Below are 6,927 nucleotides of genomic sequence, written 5' to 3' on the forward strand. Positions count from 1 at the left end.
GGCCCCAGGATAATGACACTGCTAGACACAGAGTGTGTGGAGCACACTTTAAGTATGATTCAGTTAAACTGGGTCAATCTGACAATTTAGTGTAATTCTTGCCTTCTAAATACTGTAAGTGGTTCAGATCACTAAAAAAAGGAACTTGATGAACTGTTAACAGATGGGTTACAATGCCCTGTGGATCTGCTGTAAAGCTATATCCAGAGCTAGAATTTCTATATGTACATTTAATATAGTCAATGAGACATTGTCATAAGAGGTAGGACGAAAGCCAAAAACTATAAAAAAATATTCCTCAGTTTGTAAAAGATTGCTTTATTTTAGCTTAAGGCTCAGACACACCAAACCGACCTCAGAGAATCAGCAGCATCGAAAGTCCTCTGCTGTGTTGTCTCACGTTGCCAGATCTCAGCCAAGAAGTTACACATGAACCAATTCATTCTCACTCCATCCTCGCCACATATCGACATTTAGTCATGGATCTTCCACGTCCAGATACAACGTAAAAGGTACCCTGGGTGTGTTGGTTGATGACGTTCTGGGACGCCATGTCAAGTTCTGCCTGTTACATGCATTGTCGTCTTTTAAAATACACTTCCGTTTTCACAGGAAATTTACCTTTTACATACTTTTTTCTCCAAGATCTAATACATGTGGTTGGTTTTAGGCAACAAAAACAAGTGGTTAGGTTTAGGAAAAAAGAACAGGGTTTGGCTTTATAATCTTAAGGGACGCAAACATGTCTCTCCCGGGTGAAAGTCAGTGTTTGTTGGACCCATCGACCACCTCTCCCACCCATCCTACTTGGACTTTTGCTGCCTTAACTTTCTTTCTTGTCCTGCTGCGCGTCCCCCCTTAACTGTGACTGCCAGCGCATCAGTGTCTGACACCACGAGTCACTGCTCAAGCACTGGATTTCGATGACTTCGCAGTGAGACCGGGTTGCCTGAACACACCGTATCGCCTGTGTGAGAGGCAATAACTCTCCATGCCAGCAGACAGCGGTAGTCTGTAGTATTAGTCATTCAAAAAGGGAAACTGGAAGAGCGTCTTGATGCTGGTTAGCCAGTTAGCACATTAACACACCATCCAATGTTGAAAGAACAAAACCTACTTACTGTGCACCAGTGAACAATAATGGAAACCATCACAAAACTTTTCTGCTAAAGAGCTTAGTGGATTAAGAAAAATAATCTTAGCTTATAGAACTAGTTTGTTTCGATCTCACGCCCTCTTGACTTGAGTCATTGTTTACTTTCCTCACTTTTGTTTTTCTTCCTGTGTGCTGAGCTAAACTGCCAATCCGAGTGATTTTTTTCCACCGATGGGCTCCTGAATCAGCCAATAAAGCAGATGGGGGCCAAGGAGGGGCAACAGCTTGGTGTGTGAGAGCCTTTACACCCATCATGCTTTGAGCAGATGGGTTGTGTAAGGAATCTTGTTTATATCAACATGTTTGTTGTTGCTGACAAAAAACTATGCTATTTACAGTTACACTGCCAGACTTCATTCGGCACCCTACGCAAGCCCCCAACTCCCTCCCCACCCCTTTTATTTTCTCTTACTCTAATGCTCTCCAAATATACTTCGATCCTCCACGTCCATAAAGTCTAGCATGATAAACTAGATGGACTAGATGTGGTACCCCTACTCCAAAATGACTGTTGGCATTAGATCTTTGGATCATTTTCTCTTTATGTTTGATCATTTTGAATGTAATGAATGAATATGGGCAAGGTGGGCGCCTCTGTTGGCTATCGGAAGATCCACTGCTAGATATTTACATGCCCACAGTTCAAGGTAAGCAGCTAGGTGGGCAGGTGTGAGTGCAGGAGACATGTAAATGCTAGAAAGGGTGTGTCAACAAAAATGATGATTCTACATTGTAATTAATTTTGTGAAAGTGTGAAACTGTATAGGGGTTGTTTATAGTTATTTTTTTCTTGTGCAGCATTGTTGCACCTTATAAATATCAAGCTCTAATCTACCTGTTCAGCTAGTGATTGTCAATTGCAAGATATCAGAGGTACTGAGAACCATCAGCAAAGCTTTGGACCCATGGGCATAAACACACACACATGCTGCGGACATCATGCTTATATATAGACATTAAACTGCAGTGTCAGCAGAGAAGATGAGGAGGATGCAGAGAGAGGCACATGTAGCTTTGACTAAGATCAGCTGCCACAGATAGACAGGCAGGCCAGGAAGGCAGTGTGTGCCCTTGAGGTGCTGTGTGCAGGCAGGGTGGTGTGCTTGAGTTGTCTAAATCCACCTCTCTTCATCTTTTGGAGTTGGGCTGAGTTTGGCTGTTGATGGCCCAGGGACCCCCTGCCAACCCCAAACTGTTCTATACTGTCAGCCAAACATCAGAGAAATTTGTTGAAGGAGACAGCGTGGCCAAAACAGTACTTTTGTACTTTCTGAAATCCTAGGGAAAAAAAAGAAAACTGAGGGGAGTTGCTGACTTATAGCAACTTTCAAGAGATTTCAAGTGTCTGACAAGATAAATCAGCAAATACATTTAGAGTAAACCTTTAGGAAACACCTCTGTTGAAGTCATGGGATCCTAAAATGACGTGTTGCTCTGCTTTTGTTGTCTGATGCAGACAATGATACCGTACACTGAGATTTAACTGAGCCAGTCAGACATCCTTACTGTCTCAAATGACCCCAGCTGTTCTGCACAGCCTATACATTCATATTGGGCCCCAGAATACCTTTCATGCTTGTCAACAGGCTCTATAGTTTGGGGGAAATGCAATACCATAATGTCTTTCTGGAGGAAGGGAGTGTCAGGTATGGCAAGAGTAATGGAGGAAGGGCTGGAGGTGCAGGTAACCCAGGTTAGGCCGGGTGTAAAGGGGATCCGATAAGGCGTTCCCCAGACCCTCCAGTCTCCCAGTCTCCTCTATTAGAGAATAATAAGCAGCTGTAACCCTGAGACACTCCCAGGCCTGTGTCCTCAGCTACAAAAACTTTCACCGGGCGTCTTATCGGGTTCTAAGGATATCACGTAAGACAATACATGTGAGAAGTGCAGTGGGAACAATGGGAGGAAAGTGCAGCGTGATATGAGGGGGACTAATGTCAGCGGCTATTGTTGAGGCCTTTGTCACTGTCAAGTACACTGGGAACTCACAGCTCACTGAACTCCTTTTATTCAAGGATCTTGCTTTGGGATGTGATGAAACTCTACAACAAGTGCTGTCCCTCATGCTTCAGCAATGTAACTAACAGGTTGCTGTAAGATCCCCTCGGGCTGGGAGTGATGATTTAGCCTCACACTTCTGGTTCTGGGAGGAAATTTGCTGTTGAAAGTGTTGTGTTACACAGGATGTGCTGAAATTTCACCAAAAGGTCACACTTTGTTGCTTTGTTGTAATAATATGTCGTACATGGCAGAGGTGTGGATTCCAGTCACATGACTTGGACTTGAGCCAGACTCAAATCACAAATTTGATGACTTTGGAATCGTCTTGACAAAGTAAAAAAAAACTCCCAACTTGACTTAGACTTTAACACCAATGACTTGTGACTTCACTTTGGACTTGAGCCTTTTGACGAGCCCAGTCTCACTCTGAAGTTAGCGAAATCCGGCGTTTGGGCAGTGACTTGCGGCGTCAGAAACCAACAAAAAAAAAGGCCTCCTTTAATTTTGGCATGATACACGGCTGGTTGCCGTTATATATATAGACTTATATAGACTTTCACCTGGGAGAGCGGTGTTCGTGGCTTATTATAAAGCCAAACCCTGTTCTTTTTTCCTGAACTAACCACGTGTTTTTGTTGCCTAAACCCAACCATGTGTGTTTGTTGTTGAAGGAAAGAAAAACGTCAATTTGCGGTGTTGTAACAACAAACACTGACTTTTGACGAGCCCAGTCTCATTCTGAAAAAAGGCGTCCATGAAGGCATGATACACGGCCAGTTGTGGCGTCACAGGAAAATGTGGTGGGATAAGGACGAAATTAAAGCAGCGAAAGTCCGAGTGGGGTGGGCGGGAGTTGTGGTGGATGGGTCCAACAAACCACGACTGTCATCTGAGAGAGCGGTGTTCGCATCCCCTAAGATTCCTAAACCTAACCACGTGTTTTTGTTGTTGAAGGGGAAAAAAAAAAGTCAATTTGTGGCGCCGTACCAATGTAGTGCGTTTATTTTGAAAGAGACTATATGTAAAATTTAAATTTCCTGTGAAAACGGAAGTGTATCTTGACAGAAGACAATGCATGTAACAGGCAGAATTTGACACGTTGTCCCAGAACGTTGCAATGCTCCCAGGGTACCTTGCACGTTGTATGTGGACGTGGAAACTAAACATCAATATCTGATGAGGTCGGAGTGTGAATGTGTCGTTTTGACTTGAAAATACTTGATACTTTCTCCAAGCTCAAAGGTTTAAAAGTATGTTATTCAAAAAGTGCCACAAATCAATTCCCCTTCTTAACGCTATTCATTCCCAACACATTATTCCCCAGATCTACTTTGTTTGAACCAATCAGACAGCATCCATCAAGTTGCAGGAGGGAACCATGAAGAGCTAATGTTATGTTACTGAGCACCAGTTGGAAAAAATGATACCAAGAAGGATAGGTTGTGTACAAAAACTACATGGCGGTCACAAAAAAACCCAACAAAACAAAAAATAAAAAATAACAGTATGCAAAACGTGCTTTTAAAAAATACAGACAGAGCAATACACATTGTATGAAGCAGTCATGATTTGGGTACATTTAATATATTATTACTCTGTTGTTAAACTGGCATTACAATTTCAAAGAGTGCATTATGACTGGTTTAGGACTTGAAATTCAAAGTTTAGGACTTGGGACTTGATTTAGGACTTGGCTGGAGAGTTGAGAGCAAAGACTTGTGACTTGCAAACCAATGACTTGGTCCCACCCTGGTATAAGCTACTGCGTTTGCTGAAGTGTCTTTGAATTGTTTTAATAATTTTGGTATTTCCTTTTTTTAGGTAACTGAGTCCTGCTGGTCGACTAGAGAGGAGCCCAGATTTCAAGACAGGAGCTTCAAGATGTCTACTCATAATTCTCACAAGCTCTAGCAGCTTCACATTACTCTCTACGACACTTGGACCTGCACTGAACTCTTTATTTCTGTATTTCTGTCAACTGGTTATATAAGATTATTGACCAAACTGACAAATACTGTGACCTTGCACTGATATAAGAATTTATATGTATTTTTATTTTGATATGGGACAATACTTAACAAGAAAACGGGATGAAAATATTCCTCACATTCAGACTATTTCATGTAATTGATTGAGTCTAACAAGTATATTTTTTGACAGCTAAATAAATGCATTTTTTTCCCTTTAAGTGATGTTTTAGTGTGAGTTATTTCCTCCCTTCAGTGTAGTGCTTTGGCACTCCAGGTAAAGAACAATGTGCTTGACATAATTGGGTCCTATTTGGTTATGAAAAGAGCATGCGTGCTGATAAAAGCTGGCAGGGTGATCAAAGCACCGTGCGTCCTGATCAAAATCATACACCTGACACAGTTGTAGTTTACCCAGACAGACGCAATGTTGGGAAACAGGTTCAGACAGTACCAAGAAGCCTCCCTGTTTAAAATCGGCTCTGTTTCACATTGTGTGCTGTTTTTTTGGTGTGCTACCGTGTGTCTATCAAATCAAATGTACCTGTATGTGCAAAATATGAAACAACAATTAAAACTAGAGTGATTCTACGCCGCTTTTCTACAACTGCTTTTGTTGTCTTTTCCTTGCCATGCTGCATGTCAGTTAATGTTTTTGAAAGAAAAATAGGAAACTCAGATTTTTGTCTCCCTGTCAAAGTTTCCCTAAAATTCTATTCACGCTAAAACAAGACAGATCAGAAGTAGGATCCATAACATCTCTGACAAATTGTGTCTTATGGGAGAGAAGCCTCATTTTTCTTCCTCTTCTATCTTTCATTACTCTCCATTCATCTTTATGCGTCTCTCCATTTTCCCTTCTCCTTCCTAATCATATTAATTCTCTCCGTCCCTCCCTACTTAACATTCATTTGCACTATTTTTCTCACGCTTACCCCATCTTCATTTCCTTTACCAGCATCACTCTTCCCTTCTCTCCTACCACCGTCTTTCAGTCCCCTATCGTCTTCCCCCACCCTTACCCATTCTCTTGCTACCTTTCTCTCCCTTTCGCACTCTGTCTCTCCCTCCCTCCCTTGTCTTTTTCTCCCTCTCAGATGTCAGATCACAGTCTACTCTTCCGCTTGCCCTGTCATCACATTTTTCACACAACCCCATCCCTTAATTGGGCCTGTATCATCATATCATATCATGTAGAATATCTGATCACAGCAAGAGATGAAAGATGGCCTCCACCTCTCCCCCCACAGACAGACAGACAGACACACACACACACACATACCGTTAGACTCACACAAACACGTACACCCACACAAACACGCATGTCAGTGGTCGTATGGGACAGGAATCCAAGCTGATGGCTGCGTCTGTGTACATTTTTACACACCGTGTTTGCACCGAGTTGTCGATGTGATTGTTACAGTGTGACAGGTGAGATGGTGTGTATTCCAAGAGTGTCCACTGATGTTTGTATCAACTGCTAGTGGCTTTTGTGATGAGACAAAGGATGCCCTGGAGCCAGCGGTGTCACATCTACAGGTAACTAGCAAAATAAAGGAAACATCAACAAAAAAGTGTCTCAGGAGTGCTAAAATAGCTCCGACATGTCTTGGCATCAACTTGAAGGATGCAACATGAAATCTTGTGCAATATTTCCAGTCATTCCTGCTGCTGGCAGAAAATGCTTCACCAATATACTGAGACAATTAGCTGTATAATGAAATAATGGGGCCATGGGGTTTTGGTTTATATTGTTTAAATGTTCTGCAATAGCTACTTAAATCCAGACAGATAAAAGTGGCA

The 6,927-nt window shown here is 42.2% G+C and overlaps 1 long non-coding RNA gene across 1 annotated transcript in view; it reads left to right on the forward strand.

Moving 5' to 3' along the window:
• The window catches only part of LOC126394646 (uncharacterized), a 41,657-nt gene extending 36,312 nt beyond the window's left edge, over positions 1-5,345 (forward strand). The window contains exon 4 of the long non-coding RNA XR_007570381.1: positions 4,979-5,345. This is a non-coding gene — a long non-coding RNA (uncharacterized LOC126394646). The remainder of the gene's footprint in view (positions 1-4,978) is intronic.
• The last annotated feature ends 1,582 nt before the right edge of the window (positions 5,346-6,927 follow it).

The sequence above is a fragment of the Epinephelus moara genome, chromosome 8 (assembly GCF_006386435.1).
Source record: "Epinephelus moara isolate mb chromosome 8, YSFRI_EMoa_1.0, whole genome shotgun sequence".
NCBI lineage: Eukaryota > Metazoa > Chordata > Actinopteri > Perciformes > Serranidae > Epinephelus > Epinephelus moara.